The sequence below is a fragment of the Marmota monax genome, unplaced genomic scaffold, assembly GCF_021218885.2.
Source record: "Marmota monax isolate L192 unplaced genomic scaffold, Marmota_monax_Labrador192_F-V1.1 WCK01_AAM20220418_F8-fsc00666, whole genome shotgun sequence".
In the NCBI taxonomy this organism is placed as follows: Eukaryota; Metazoa; Chordata; class Mammalia; order Rodentia; family Sciuridae; genus Marmota; species Marmota monax.
The window spans coordinates 52,742-69,913 of NW_026694915.1; positions in this window are offsets into that span (position 1 = coordinate 52,742).

The following is a 17,172-nucleotide window of genomic DNA, read 5'->3' on the forward strand; positions in this document are numbered from 1 at the left end:
GATTTGATATCTAGCTCCTTGATCCACTTTGAGTTAACTTTTGTGCATGGCGAGAGGAGGGGATTCCGTTTCATTTTGTTGCATATGGATTTCCAGTTTTCCCAGCACCATTTGTTGAAGATGCTATCCTCCCTCCATTGCATGCTTTTAGCTCCTTTATCAAATATAAGATAGTTGTAGCTTTGTGGATTAGTCTCTGTGTCCTCTATTCTGTACCATTGGTCCACCCTCCTGTTTTGGTACCAGTACCATGCTGTTTTTGTTACTATTGCTCTGTTATACAATTGCTAGACTGTGGAACCAACCCAGATGCCCTTCAATAGATGAATGGATAAAAAAATGTGGCATTTATACACCATGGAGTATTACGCAGCACTAAAAATGACAAAATCATAGAATTTGCAGGGAAATGGATGGCACTAGAGCAGATTATGCTTAGTGAAGCTAGCCAATCCCTAAAAAACAAATACCAAATGTCTTCTTTGATATAATGAGAGCAACTAAGAACAGAGCAGGGAGGAAGAGCAGGAAGAAAAGATTAACATTAAACAGATACATGAGGTGGGATGGAAAGGGGGAGAAAAGGGAAATTGCATGGTAATGGAGGGAGACCCTCATTGTTATACAAAATTACATATAAGAGGTTGTGAGGGGAATGGGAAAATAAACAAGGAGAGATATGAATTACAGTGGATGGGGTAGAGAGAGAAGATGGGAGGGGAGGGAGGGGGGATGGTAGAAGATAGGAAAGGTAGCAGAATACAATAGTTACTAATAGGGCATTATGTAAAAATGTGGATGTGTAACCGATGTGATTCTGCAATCTGTATTTGGGGTAAAATTGGGAGTTCATAACCAACTTGAATCTAATGTATGAAATATGATATGTCAAGAGCTTTATAATGTTTTGAACAACCAATAAAAAAAATTAAAAAAAAAATAAAAATAAAAAACACATCACACAAAATTTGTTATCTTAGCCATTTTAAGTGTACATTTGAGTAGCATTAATTATCTTTACATTGGTATAGAAGAAATCCCTAGAACTTTTTCATGTTGTAAAACTGAAATTTTCCCCATTGAACAACTCCTCACTTTGTTTTGTGAATAGAAAAATCATATTAAATGTGTGAATGTGTGTTACCACAGATTTTGTAACCTTATCTTCGACATTTCCTTGGTTTTTGTTTGTTTCAATACATTGGAAGGATCATAAACTAAAATGATTGGAAACTTTAAAAAAAAAGAATAGATAGTTATACTTTATGAATGTATGATATATGAAGATATATTCTACTGCAATGTATAACTAAAAAAAGAAATTAAAAAATAAAGTACTTATTTTGCACTGTATTTTAAACAGAATTAATTTTGGTTTTCTAAAACAATCAGTGTTTTTACATGTCTTGCCATGATTTATTATTGATGTCACAGCGGCTTTTCTAACTTATTATAATTACCAAAGATTTATGATAATTTTTATGCTTTAGTTTTCCAAAATCTATTGTAGAATAAAATATTTTATGTACAAAATTGCCAGTAAACTAATATATATATATATATATATATATATATATATATATATATATATATATTCTTTTTCACAAAAGCTTTCAAATTTTATATGATTTGTGTTGTATTTATTTTATTGGAAGTATTCCATTTATTATTTCTCTTATAGAAGGTAAAGAAATTTTTTTAAAAAATGAACATTTGCATATCTTGAAAACCTGTATTTTTCTTAAGGCTCAAAAAATTGTATTGGTGAACAAAGTATTTTAGGTTCATATATATATTCAATATTCATACCTATAAACTTCAATTCCTTTCTGGAAGTCTTCTGCAAATAAATTAACTGTAAACCATAAAAGAATATCTTTGTAAATAAAATCTCTCTTTCTTTCAGTAATATCAAAATTTTTTTCTTGAATATTTTTAGAAGGTTGATTATAAATTCGTTAAGTTTTGTCTTTTATTTATTTAGTTAGTTTTTGGTACTTGGGATTGAACTCAGGGCACTCAACCATTCAGCCACAGCACCAGCCCTATTTTGTGTTTTATTTATAGACAGGTTCTCATTGAGGTGTTTAGTCTGTCTTTAAACTCGTGATCCTCCTGCCTAAGCCTCCCAGCTGCTGGGATTACAGTTGTGCACCACTGCATCCAGCACTACCACAAAACTTCTAGAACTCATAAACAAGCTCAGCATAGTAGCAGGATATAGAATTAACACCCATAAATCAATTATGGTACTGTACACAAATTGTTCTTCAGCTGATGAATCACAATAGACTCAAAAATATTTAAAAAATCAAGAAAAAAATCTAAGAAGTTAAAGGACTCGATAATGAAAATTACTAAACACTAAAGAAAGAAATTGAAGAAGACTTTAGAAGATGGAAGATTTCCAATGCTCATGGATTGGAAGAAGTAATGTTATCAAAATGGCCATAATAATAAAATGTTACAGTTTTAATGCAATTCCTATTAAAATGTCAATGATATTTCACAAAGAAATAGAAAAAGCAGTCATGAAATTCACTTGGAAAAACAAGAGGCCCAGAATATTTAAAACGATCCTTAGTGAGAAAAGTGAAGGAGACAGCAGGCATCACAATATTCAATCTCAAATTATACTATAGAGTTACAAAAATGTCATGGGATTGGCACCAAAACAGGCAAAAGTCCAATGGAACAGAAAAGACATCACAGAGAAAAAAATCACATAAATACTGTTATCTCAAACTAGACAAAGGCACCAGCAACATACATTGAAAGAAAAAGGCAGCGCTTAAACAAATGGTACTGAGAAAACTGAAAATATGTATGTGGCAGAATCAAATTGAACCCCTATCCCTATCCCTGCACAAAACTCAACTCAAAGTACCCACTAGAAGAAAATATAGGCCAAACTCTCCATCATCTTGGCTTAGGAACTGACTTCCTCAACAAGACATGTAAATTCCAACAAATAAAATCAATAATCAATAAATGGGAAGGTAATGAAGTAAAAAGCTTTCTCACAGAAAAAAAAAATTAAAAAGAACAGAAACAGAAACCCTACAAAATGTAGGAAAATCTTTATTAACTGCACCTCAGAACATTAGTTTTCTGGATATACAAAGAACTCAAAAAAATCCAGCTCAGGAGGTGAAAAAAGGAGGATCAAGAGTTCAAAGCCAGCTTCAGCTTCAGGAATGGTGAGGCACCAAGCAACTCTGTCTCTAAATAAAATGCAAAACAGTGCTTGGGCTGTGGCTCAGTGTTAGAGAACTTGCCTTGCAGGTGTGAGACCCTGAGTTTGATCTTCAGCACTACATTAAAATAAATATATAAATAAATAATAAATAAATAAATTGTGTCCTTCTACAACTAAAAATAATAAAAATAAAATGCAAAACATAGGACTGGTGATGTGTCTAAGTGGTTGAATGCCCCTGAGTTGAATCCACAGTAGTTGTCCCCATGAAAAAAAATCAAAAAAACTTTAACACACATGCACACACACATACACAAATTATCCAATATAGTTGGGCTTATAGTATTTCCTAGTGGGCACAAGATGCAAAGAATCTGAACTGGTAGTTCACAGAGAAAGAAATAAAATTGGTCAACAAATACATTTTTAAAATGCTCAACATCTCTAGAAACTAGAAAAATGCAAATTAAAACTACATTAATATTCCATTCTTGGTCCAGTCAGAATGGCAATTATCAAGAATACAAGTATCAATAAATGCTGGAGAGGATGTGAGAAAAAAGTTACACTCAAAATTTGCTAGTGATGCTGCAAATTGGTGCAAGCACTCTGGAAAACAGTAAGGAGATTCCTCAGAAAATTCGGAATGGAAACACCATTCAACCAGTTATCAACTCAGCTGATTTTTTATTTTGTTTGTTGCAATTTAGAAGTATTGTTAAGGAAGTCAGTTCCTAGGCTAACATGATGGAGAGTTGGGCCTATATATATAACCAAATAACTTAAAATCAACATACTAAAGGGACACAGCCACATCAATATCTATAGCAGCACAATTCACAATAGTTAAGCTATGGAAACAACCCAGGTGCCCCTCAACAGATGAAAGGTTAAACAAAATGTAGTACATATACACAATAGAGTATTTCTAATTCATAAAGAAGACTGAAATTTATGGCATTTGCTGGTAGATTGATGGAATTTGAGACTATTATATTAAGTGAAATAAGCGAATACCAAAAAACCAAAGGCCAAATGTTCTCTCTGATACTAAATATAATAAGTTATAGTCCATGTATATACAAAATGCACTTTTCTGTCATATGTATCTAAAAAAAATAAAAATAAAACCTGGATAGGCAGAATTAATATTTTTAAATGGCCATATTACCAAAAGCACTCTACACATTCAACATGATTCCGATAAAAATCACAATGGCATTCCTCAAAGAAATATAAAAAGCAATTATGAATTTCATCTGGAAAAATAAGAGACCCAGAATAGCTAAAGCAATTCTAAGCAGGAAGAGTGAAACAGGTGGTATAGCTATACCAGATCTTAAACTATACTACAGAGCTATAGTAACAAAAACAGCATGGTACTGGCACCAAAACAGGCTGGTAGACCAATGGTACAGAATAGAGGACACAGAAACCAACCCACAAAATTACAACTACCTTATATTAGACAAAGGTGCTAAAAGCATGCAATGGAGAAAGGATAGCATCTTCAACAAATGGTGCTGGGAGAACTGGAAATCTATATGCAACAAAATGAAATTGAATCCCTATCTCTCACCATGCACTAAAGTTAACTTAAAATGGATGAAGTATCTAGGAATCAAACAAGAGACTCTGCAACTAATAGAAGAAAAAGTAGGCCCTACTCTCCATCACTTGGGATTAGGCCCTAAGTTCCTTAATAAGATGCTTATAGCACCAGAATTAAAATCAAGAATGAACAAATGGGACGAATTCAAACTAAAAAGCTTTTTCCCAGCAAGAGAAATAATATGTGAAGTGAATAGGGAGCCTACATTCTGGGAACATATTTTGACCCATCACATATCAGATAGAGCTCTAATCTCTAGGTTATATAAAGAACTCAAAAAGTTTAAAAAATAAATAAATAAATAAATAACCCAATCAACAAATAGGCCAAGGACCTGAACAAACACTTCTCAGAATAGGATATACAATCAATCAACAAATACAAGAAAAAATGCTCACCATCTCTAGCAATCAGAGAATTGCAAATTAAAACTACTCTAAGATACCATCTCACTCCAGTAAGAATGGCAGAAATTATGAAGTCAAACAACAACAAGTATTGGCAAGGAGGTGGGGACAAAGGTATACTCATACATTGCTGGTGGGACTGCAAATTGATGCAGCCAATTTGGAAAGCAGTATGGCGATTCCTTGGAAAACTGGGAAAGGAACCACCATTTGACCCAGCTATTCCTCTTCTCAGACTATACCCAAAAGACCTAAAAACGGCATACTACAGGGACACAGACACATCAATGTTTATAGCAGCACAATTCACAATAGCTAGACCATGGAGCCAACCTAGGTGCCCTTCAATGGATGGATGGATAAAAAAAATGTGTGTGGCCAATTTGGAAAGCAGTATGGAGATTCCTGGGAAAGCTGGGAATGAAACCACCATTTGACCCAGCTATTGCCCTTCTTGGACTATTCCCTGAAGACCTTAAAAGAGCGTACTACAGAGATGCTGCCACATCGATGTTCATAGCAGCACAATTCACAATAGCTAGACTGTGGAACCAACCCAGATGCCCTTCAATAGATGAATGGATAAAAAAAAATGTGGCATTTATACACCATGGAGTATTACACAGCACTAAAAAAATGACAAAATCATGGAATTTGCAGGGAAATGGATGGCACTAGAGCAGATTATGCTAAGTGAAGCTAGCCAATCCCTAAAAAACAAATGCAAAATTTCTTCTCTGATATAAGGGAGCTGACTCAAAATGGGGTAGGGTGGAAGAGCATGAGAATAAAATTACCTTTAGATAGGGAAGAGAGGTGGGAGGGAAGGGGAGAGAAAAGGGAAATTGCATGGAAATGGAAGGAGATCCTCATTGTTATATAAAATTACATATAAAAGGAAGAGAGGGGAAAGGGGGAAAAAAGAGAGAGAAATGAATTACAGTAGATGGGGTAGAGATAGAATATGGGAGGAGAGGAGAGGAGAGGGTAGGGGGGATAGTAGAGGATAGGAAGGGCAGCAGAATACAACAGACACTAGTATGGCAGTATGTAAAAAAGTGGATGTGGAACCGATGTGAATCTGCAATATGTATAAGGGGTAAAAATGGGAGTTCATAATCTGCTTGAATCAAATGTATGAAATATGATATGTCAAGAGCTTTGTAATGTTTTGAACAACTAATAATAAAGAAAAGAAATTATCCAGAAAAAAAAAAGAAAAGAGAAAAAACTCTGTAAGTCTTACGTATTACTTTTAGGCCTAAGGGACACATGACAGGCAAAAATAAGTACATATCTTAATAAGTTAACTCTGTAATTATTTAGATGAAGTTAATTAATATGGCCATTTATCTTATTTTGTATAATGATCTAAAAAAAGAAATAAAACAATTTAATCCCCCCCCCCAAAAAAAAAGACAAATACCATGTGATTCTACTTATGAGAAATAGAGAAAAACATACAGGCCAAAAAGAATAATACAATAATAGACAAATAATAATAATAATAATAATAATAATAATAATAATAATAATAAAAGAATAAGTAAAAAAGTGGCATTATACACAGTGTAATATTACTCAGCACTAAAAAATAACAAGATCATGGCAATTGCAGGGAAATGGATGGCATTAGAGCAATTTATGCTAAGTGAAGTTAGCCAATTCCCAATAAACAAATGCCATTCTCTGATATAAGGGAGGTGATTCAAAATGGGGTAAGGAGGAAGAGTATGAGAAGAAAATTACCACTAAATAGGGAAGAGAGCTGGGAGGGAAAAGGAGGAAGAATGGGAATTGCATGGAAGAGGGAAGGACACCCCCTTTGTTATACAGAATACAAGTAGGACGATGTGAGGGGGAAAAAAAGAAGAAGAAGTGAGTCACATTAGTTTGGGTAGGGAGAAGTGATGAAGGAAATGGGAGGGGAAGGGGCAATGGAAGCACAGCAGAATAAAATAGACATTATTATTGCCGGGGGTACATACATGACTGCACAACCAATGTAATTCTGCCACCTGTACACTCAGAAAAATGAGAAATTTTGTCCCATCTGATTCAAATGTATGATACATCAAGATCATTGTACTATCATGTGTAACTGATTAAAACAAATAAAAAAAGAGAAAGGAAAACCTGGTGCTGAAAAAAATTAAAAATAAGAACAGAGATAAAAAAGCCTTTTTTTTACAGACATATTTACAGACAGCACATTATTGACAAGTTTGGAGGAACCACCACAGAAAATGCATTTCAGATACTCTACTGCCTATATCCCTATTTACTATTCCAGCAACATGACTTTACTCTCACAACATTGACACAGAAAATTGTTACTTGACAGTGCAAACTATCACAACTCATGAATCACAGATAACAAATAGGAAACTACAATACAGACACCATTTGGAAAAGAATTCAACATTATACATTTAGCCAATAGCATAGGACACATCATCCAGGGAAATCTATTTCCTAAGCAGTCACTCACATAAATGTGGAAAAGATATATATCCCTGAAGATGTACAAATTTCAAAATAGAAATATAAGAAATATAAAAAGCAAGGTAGCATGATTGTTTCATAGTTTATAACTCTAGAAACTGTTTGCAAAGATAATGCAATAGACAAAAATGCCAGAAAAAATTAAAAAAAAATGTTAAAATAGTGAATTAATTCAAAGATAAAGCAAAGAAAAACAGTAAATTGAGGAAAACGAAGCAGGGCATGAAAGAACAATTTGGTACGCATTCTGGAAAAGAATCAATTAGAAATCTTGAAAATAAAGAGCCCAATTCCTCAAATAAAAATATCCAGTTGAAGTAAGACACATAGATTAGATCAAGTGAAAGAAAAAATATCAGAGCTTTAAGTTTATGATGAAATATCACATTAAGACAATATCAACAACAATTAAAATGATTGTAAACAACTTCCAAACCCACTAGACACAATTCATCTTATATAATCACTGGTACACACAGTGGAGAAGAGGTACAGGCTACAGGCAATGCAAGCTATCTCAGTGAATAAAAGAAACTATTTCTTATGTCTTGTGAAAGTTATGGATATCCAGGTGGCCAGAAAAGAACCTGTCCCAAATCATAGTCTATAAAATTACCAAAGGCAAACTGAAATCCATAATAAAGGCCAACGCAATCATAAACACATCAGAAAAATATTAGATTTTGAGTAGAAATTTTAAGGCCCAGGATAGTAGGAAATGGTATATTTAAAACCCCAAATAAAAAGGTTAAAGAAAACAAAGACAAAAATCTGTAAAATAAATGGAAAGGGTGGTCATTATGTTAACATGAAAAAATCAGAAACAAAAATAAAATTATCACATTCTTTCCCTAATATGTGGAATCTGGGAAGAAAATAAGAATGACTACAAAATGATGGAGGGGATATTAAAGAAGAGGGAAGGTACTGGGGATGAAAAAGAGGGAAGGAGAAAAATGGAAGTAAACAGAATGATCATGATTCAAGTATTTTATATGAGTGCATAGAAATAACACTGTGCAATTCACTAATTTGGGCACACAATAGGAGTTGATATTAATAGTTGACAAGAACACCTGTTTTTATAAATGTCCAATTTGCTATCATGTGACCATATATGAAACACAATGTACTAATTTAAAAATATTATTCTTACTTCTGCAAAGACGTAAAATTTCAGGTTCAAAATTAATATAAAATTTCTTCAAACAATTTAATTTAGATGATAAATTTCCTATAATTAATTACTAAGTTATCCTGTATTCTATATGATCGAGAAAGGCTTTAAGAAAAATATGAATGGAATTTGAACATTTATTTTTTTCCACTGTTCTTTTGTGATCAAACTTTCTTACTCTTATTTACACAGGGCATGAACACCAAGAGTAACTCATTTTTGTAAGTATTACCTGGACTGAAATTTACTGATATTCTAGATTGTGCTTTCATATATCGAAGAATTAGATTCCTGTTGCTATGTTTGAAAAAAAAAAGTAATGAAATTGGTATTCTAATACTCATATAAAAACACTGATAAAATATAATTCCATACTTAATAATGTTTTAGATCTTGTATCAGAACTTTTTCATATACTCCCCAAATTTGTATGCCCTATAAACATTTTATTAACTTGAAAATTATTTGAACAATGTTTGTTCTGTTCTGTTTTTGAGATGGCATTTCATGATAATGGCCAGGCTGATCTTAAATTCCTGGGTTCAAGCAATTGTCATGTCTCATGATCCCAAGTTACTTATAATCTCAACTAGAACTAATGTGTATTTTTCACAGGTTCTATTATTCAAATGTTAAAATTATTTTAAAAATGATCAAGTCCTAATTTTCATTATAATTTGGGCTCTTCTTGTGCTTTATAACTCAGAGCAAATCAGCAATTAATTTATAACTTCTATTTTATAAATATCTCCTTAAATTAGAGAATATAATCATCCCCTCTGTGGGACAATAAAAACAAAGCAAGAAATTAACAAATGCCAAAAATTGGCTTGGACTACTACTATTTCTTCTCTACCTAGTTGAACAGAATCAGCAGACCTTTGTAAGAGTAGCTACATTTCGATGTTGATCTCCAACTGACATGGAACACAAAATCCTCTTTAACACAATGAATACTGAGGAGTCATGAGGGGGCTTAGCTCTCTTAGATTCAATAAATCTGCTTAATCTCTTCCTTTTGAGGTAGAACTTGAAAAATGCTGAAAATTGTAGGCAATGATTCCAACAGCTTGCAAATTTTTCATTACTCAGAAAAAGCACTAGAAGTGTCAATCAAAAGTTGGCACCCACCCTGGACAACAGGGGGCCTCCTGCAGTCAAAGGAAACCTATTTCAAGGGATGGAAAGATTCAGGGCACAGATCTGTTAGTCAAGATGACAGAAAACTCTGATGTCTTCCAGAGACATTACTTGAAGCTCTCTAATAGCTTTGAATGATTTTAATTTTATGGCAGAAAAGACAAAATCCTCAAAGGATAATGCACCATAAAGGGTGAGGCTAATATGGGAATTCCACATAAGGTTCCTAAAAGGGGACAGGGTCAGAATGGTTAATATTTGTTGGCCAAAGCTAGAGGCCAAGCTGTCAAAGCAGAGTGCTGCTTCTTGGGAACAACTGTTGAATAAACAAGCATGAGTGCATTAGAACTAAAAAGAGTGTTGTAAATATTGAATCTAAGTTTTGTTACCATGAAGACTCAAGGATTGGGATCAGTCAGGACATGTTGTAATAAAAGCTATTCACTACCAGACTGCTAGGCCAGTTCTGGCAGGAAAAAAAAAAACACATGAACAGAACTGACAAGAGAAAAAGGAACAATTCAAAATCTATTTATTCCCCTCCATCTCACTAGAATTATCTTCCTCGGGCTTCAAGGATATCATTAGGTTTTGATAAATTGAAAGAAAATGGTAGAATAGCTAAATTCTGCTAAACTGGGAATTTTAAGATCCAAATAGCAAATTTAAAAAATCATAGTTGTGACATTATTTGTACCTGTGAGTAGGGGTTATGCTAGAAATGAAATGGATAATGCTGAAAACCCTAAGGATAAAGTTTACAAAGTTCTAAGATATTGGTTAGTGATATATCTCAGTGGTAGAAAAATTTCCTATCATGCTTGAGAAGAAAAGGAAAGGAGATGGGAGAAGAGAAGAGAGAACAAATCTTGGAGGTGACACATGCATACATCACTACTTTTTAAATTAATTTATTTTAATTGTGTATTATGACATCAGAATGCATTTTGATTCCTTGCACAAAATTGCAGCACAACTTTTCAGCACAACTTTTTCTGATTGTACACAATGTAGCATTGCACCATATATGCATTCATACATATTCCAAGGTAATAATGTCTATCTCATTTCACTATGTTTCCTGACACCATGTCCCCTGTCCTCCCTTCCCTCCTCTTTACCCAATCAAACTTTCATCTCTACTTCTGGGCTAGACTTTTGAAGGGTTTCTGACTTATGAACTTTCCTAACTCACTACTGTTCTATACATATTTGTAATATAAAATCTTACCTCATTTTTAAAATTCAACAGGTGTATCTATTGTGGCTCTAAATCTAATGTTGATTAGTACTGTAATGTAAATACTCATGCAGTATTACCACTAGCAGTGGCATAAGACAAGGAATCTGTTCACAATTATCTAAAGCAGACACATTAACACCACATTGAATAAGCAGTTATAATATTTGTGTTGATTTATGTTCCACAGCAAACATGAGGGCTGTTCTAAAACAAAGGAGGTAACTTCAAACTTAGGTATTTTAATAAATTTATTTAAACAGCCAATTTATTACATTTTACCAATTTGATATCTAGCTTTACATACACTAACAGACATAAACATTTTAGAAGATCAAATCTTTATCTTTGTAAATCATTTTAAGTCTAAAAGGGAAAAAAAAGAGAAATGTCTTGTCCCAAAAGGGGAGAGTTACCAAGTTAAAATCCTTCAATGAACAGTAACTACGATGAGGTCATTCATCAGGAGATTGCAAAGATTTCAATGAATAAAACTCCATTTTCTTCCTAGGGCAATGTAATATATTGTAACTCACAGTCACCCAAAGGTCAAGAAGTAAAATAGCTATTTGCAGCCATAACATAATAACTGGTGACAATAATACTCATTGTTGCTTCAGTAATTCACTCTGAGAAGATTTTGCCTGACATTGAAATCAATTCCATGTGTATAATCTTGCCACCAGCCTTTAATACTATGTTATTCTCTTTTTCATTAGAAATGGATAAAAACTGTCAATAGCAATTAACCCTAACATATGAAAAATCTACAATAAACATTCTACAAAGAAAGTAATTTAAAGAAAACAGTCATCCAAAGGACAAAATTATTTTCAATGTCTATTTATGCTCAATACAGCATTTCTAAAAGAAAACTATACCAGGCGAAGATAAAATATAACAGAAAGTGTAAAAAGTGATCTTTTAAAGTGAACTGAATAAAAAAGAACACTAAAAGTGCATATTTTGCAAAACTAATATGAAAACTCTAGCTAAAACAAGATCATATGATCAATAAAATTTATTTTAATTGTGTATGTATGACATCAGAATGCATTTGGATTCCTTGCACAAAATTGCAACACTTTTCATTTCTGATTGTACACAATGTACCATTGCACCATACGTGCAGTCATACATGTACCAAGGTAATAATGTCTATCTCATTTTACCATGTTTCCTGACACCATGCTCCCTGCCCTCCCTTCCCTCCTCTTTGCCCAATCAAACTTTCATTACTACTTCTGGGCTAGACAAAATTATATAATAATTAATAAACATCAGCCAATAATTATAAGGGCATGTGAATCATACTACACACCCTCATTTTTTGCTCATTTTGAATAGCTTTTTTTCTCCCTAATTGTAGTTCATGTTCATATATTCCACTCTATTCCAATGATTATATCATTCTAATTTACTATTTTTAAATTGAGTAATTTTTACTACAATATTAAGATTTTCTTTTTTAAAAAATATAGTACTATACCTTCCCTTATCATCAACTGCATGTATGTAGGCTTTATTCTTAATAAAAAAATTCTACCATCATATGTCTATTTTTCTTTATGGAGAGTAAAAGTGGTTTTTGGCCACTCTGAAAAACAACAAAAATAGTTTATTCACAAAATTACTACTTCCCAACTGAACTTAACCTCACAAAATACTGTATGAATAAAAGCATATACTATTAATGCAAATTAAGAGTAGCCACTCCCTTCTCTTTCCATTCAGCTTCCATATGTGCTGCTCTTCCACTCTGAAATGCTTCTAGAGTGGACACATGAACTCCAATCATTTCTAAAACTGCTTCAAACATTTACTGTTTCCACAGATCTTTGCATCTGACACAGCATTCATCATGGCATCTTGGAATTAAGTATTCTGCACCCACCTCCACCAAGAGTGTCTATAGGACATGAACTATACCTTCTATCTCATTAGCCCCATTACCTCACACATATTAGTAAAGGATGTAAGTATTATATTTAATTAACAAGCTAAATTTTCAACTCACTAGTAGGGTGAATCAATCATTTTTTAAAGAATGTCTACTTTTCCAGAAATACCAACCCTCATCAGAAAGATTCCTTGTTTTACTATTAGATAAAATGTACAGAATTGTGCATTGTATGTCCAGTATTACAGAAATAGCTTTACCATTGCTTAACACCTATTTTCCATTGATTTTTCATAGTAGATATTCACATGTGAAGAATTCAAGTTGAAGGAATAGAGTTCTGTCTGAGAGATTTCCAATGGCATGAAAGTTTCCTCCATGTTATACAAGTCCTCTTGATTCTTTTCCATTTATGGAATCAGAATCCCAGATACCAGTGTCAGGCATTCCTGCTTAAAACTAAGAGACTCTGAGAAAACTACTTTGTTTTTTTTTTTTTAATTTTTTTTTATAATTGGTCCCTGTGTCTTCTCTTATTATAAGATGAAAGATATTTATCTTACATGTCAGAAATCTCAATACAAAAATATATTATTCTTACACAATTGGAGAAAAAAATGACAGCTAATCCACTGATAGGGGTTAACAAACAGAAATAACCAACTCAAAAAAATCAACACCAAGCTGGGGTTGTAGCTCAACAGTAGAGCATTCACCTAGCACATGTGAGGCCCTGGGGTTGATCCATAGAACCACATAACATAAATAAAATAAAGGTATTGTATCAAGCTACAACTAAAATATAAATATTTAAAACAACACCAAACAAAGAAACAACAACAAACAAAACGAACAAAAACAAACAAAAAACACCCAGTCAATAACTGGGCAAAAGAACTAAACAGAAATTTCTTAAAAGAAATACAAAAATCCAAAATATATATGAAAAACTCTTCTACATCTCTAGCAATTAGGTTAATACGAATAAAAACTACACTAAGACTTTATCTTACTCCAGCCATAATGGTAATGATCAAGAATACAAACAGTGATACATACTGGTAAGAATGTGGGGGAAGGGCACACTTGTACACTGCTGGTGTGACTACATACTAGTACAACAACTCTGGAAAAAAGTTTGGAGATTCCCCAAAATCTAAGCAGTGAACCACAACAAGAACCAGCTATATATGCATCAGTAAATAAGTACAATAAAATTTGCCTAGTATAGTAATTCAGTCACATGAGTGTTTATAGTAGCACAATACACAATAGGTAAATTATTAAATCAAACCTGGTGCCTGTGAATAGATAAAAAGGATTGAGAAATTGTGGTGCACATACATACAATAAAGTTTTGCTCAGCCATAAAAATCAATTATGACATCATGCTAAGTGAAATAAGTGAAACTAAGAAACTCAAAGGTCAAATATTTCATATGTGGAAGCTAGAATTAAGTAAAGAAAAAGAAGGGAAGAACAGAATATCAAAAGATGTAGGGAATATCATTAGTGTAGAAAAAGGAGATTGAGAGGCAGAGTGGGAATGGGAAAGAGAAGGGAATGAAGAAGGAATTCTTTAATATTAATGTTATATGCATATATAAATATACCACATGGAATTGCAGCTTTATGTATAAGTAAAAAGAAACAATCAAATATAAATAAACAGACAAGTGAAAGGAAGTTCAGGAGAATAGGAGAAGGAGAATGGAGGAGGAGAAGTAGGACAGAACGGAAAAGAGGGAATCATAACTCAACTGAAATTCCACGCATGTATGATTCTGTTGGGATGAACCCAACTTCTATGTAAAACTATAAACACTGACAAAAAATAGTATTGAAAATGTATTCTCACTTTTAATGACAATCCTGTAACATAATGCTAAGCTATTTTCCATAATTACTTTTACTTGCATTCCATGTTAATTGCTACTTAAAGTTATTTATAATTTTAGCCAAAATTTAATTCAGAAATTTTGTGTATCAACAAGATTCATGCTGATCTACACAGATTATTTTTAGCATCATGAAAGACACTAAATCATTTGCATTTTTAGGTTAAAAGCTGAATAGTAATACATAGTACAGCTCACAAAATTCATGAGTTACTACTTCTAGCAATAATTTATTCAATTCTAGCAATGAGTGACCTAATCTGCCTTTCAAAAATTCCAATAGGAACATAATTTTTATAGTATATGGAAAGAAAACTATTTAAATGCCAAATTATCAATTCAAAAATTTAATCCCATTTGAAAGAGATTGATAAGATACTATGTAGGCCATATTCTTGTATATCAGTAGAAATTACCATGAAAACTTTATCAAAATATATTATAAAATAGGAGCTATAACCTCATTTATACAGGCAAAGTAGGTGATCTGAGGGAATGCTGCAGTTGCCAGTAGCAAACTAAAGAACATGTGTGCCCAGCATGTGGGAGCCAAACCCTGCACACTACACCACACAGTACTATGGCTCAAGGAGGAACACATCAGGGTCCCTCACAGAAGCTTAAAATTCAGATTTCTACATGAGTCTCTTGAACTCTAGATGTGCACCCAATTCATGGAGGGATAACTCCTAAATATACACATGAGCTACAAAAGAAGGAGGAGGAATATGAGGAGACCTTCCAACATTTGTTACTATTCTAATCGAAAAATTACTGCTTATAATCAGTATTTGTTAACATACATCACTGTTAATTTTAAAGAAACATTTCAAATATTTTGGAAATAATAGTTATCAATGTATATACCATGTTTTGGCTTCAATATTTGCGTTGAATGAAAGCAGTTTTGTTGCTACTGATGTGTTCCTATAAAATATAGCATAGTGGAGAGGATTTTCACACTTGTTGTTGTGAACATTTGGATTGGCACCATGTTCTAGAAGAATAATTGCACATTCCTCTTCCTCGTATTATAAGGCCTGTTGGTTTTAACCAAGAAATAGATTATAAATTTGGGAAATCCAACAAAAATATTTCACATGTTTTACTCATTACTTATAACCAACTGGCATTAATCAATTTTTCTTCTAAGCATTGCATCAAATTCATTTTCTGCAAAACCACTGGCTACATCTACCTTCATTAACGGTGTGTTGCCATCACTGTCTCACATGTCAACATTTCATTTTATCTTCACTATAAGAGCCACCACTGCTGGATTGCCATAGGCACAGGATAATGTAGAGGGGTTCTTTGCAAGTTAGAGGCTTTGTTAGGAATTCATAAGGCACCTTTTGAAATATACAGTTATTAATGCAATTATAAATATTAAATAGCTCATAATTCCTCAATTTTCTTCTGAAGAAGGTACAATATTTACTAGCTGTCATTACTTAATAAATTAATTAATGATCTACCTATGCCATTGACACTTTCTTTCATATTTCTTGTTTCTGATATTGCTTGGGATTGTACCCTGAGGTACTCAACTACTGAGTCATATCCTAAGCACTTTTTTGTTATTTTTTAAAAAAATTTGATTCACGGTTTCACTAAGTTGCCCACCCTGACCTTGTACTTCCAATGCTCTCGCTTCAGCATCCTAACTCACTGGAAACATGGGTATGTTCCACTGTGCCTGGTTCCATTGATTTTACTTATTTTTTTCTCTTTATTTTCATAGTTCTGGGGATGGAACCCAGGCCTGAAGCATTATGGGTAAAGAAGGGCTATACCATAGAACCACATCCCCAGAGCAGAGTGGCCCACTAGCCTAGAAAGAACATGGCCTTAAGATTTAGCTCATCTTCGGTTTGAGTTCTACTTTAGGCTCTGTGATGTACTAGTTATCCTACAGTCATACTCTCCCTCAGATTCCTAAAAAAGACAGGATTAAAATTAGTATCTCCCAGTGTCCTAATTTGATGCTTCATGGAGAATCTATGTAAAATATCTGAAGAGTTTCTAGAACAAGCAACAGTTCCATAATTGGTAGCTACTGGAATCAATACTATTGCTTTTATCAAATAAGAG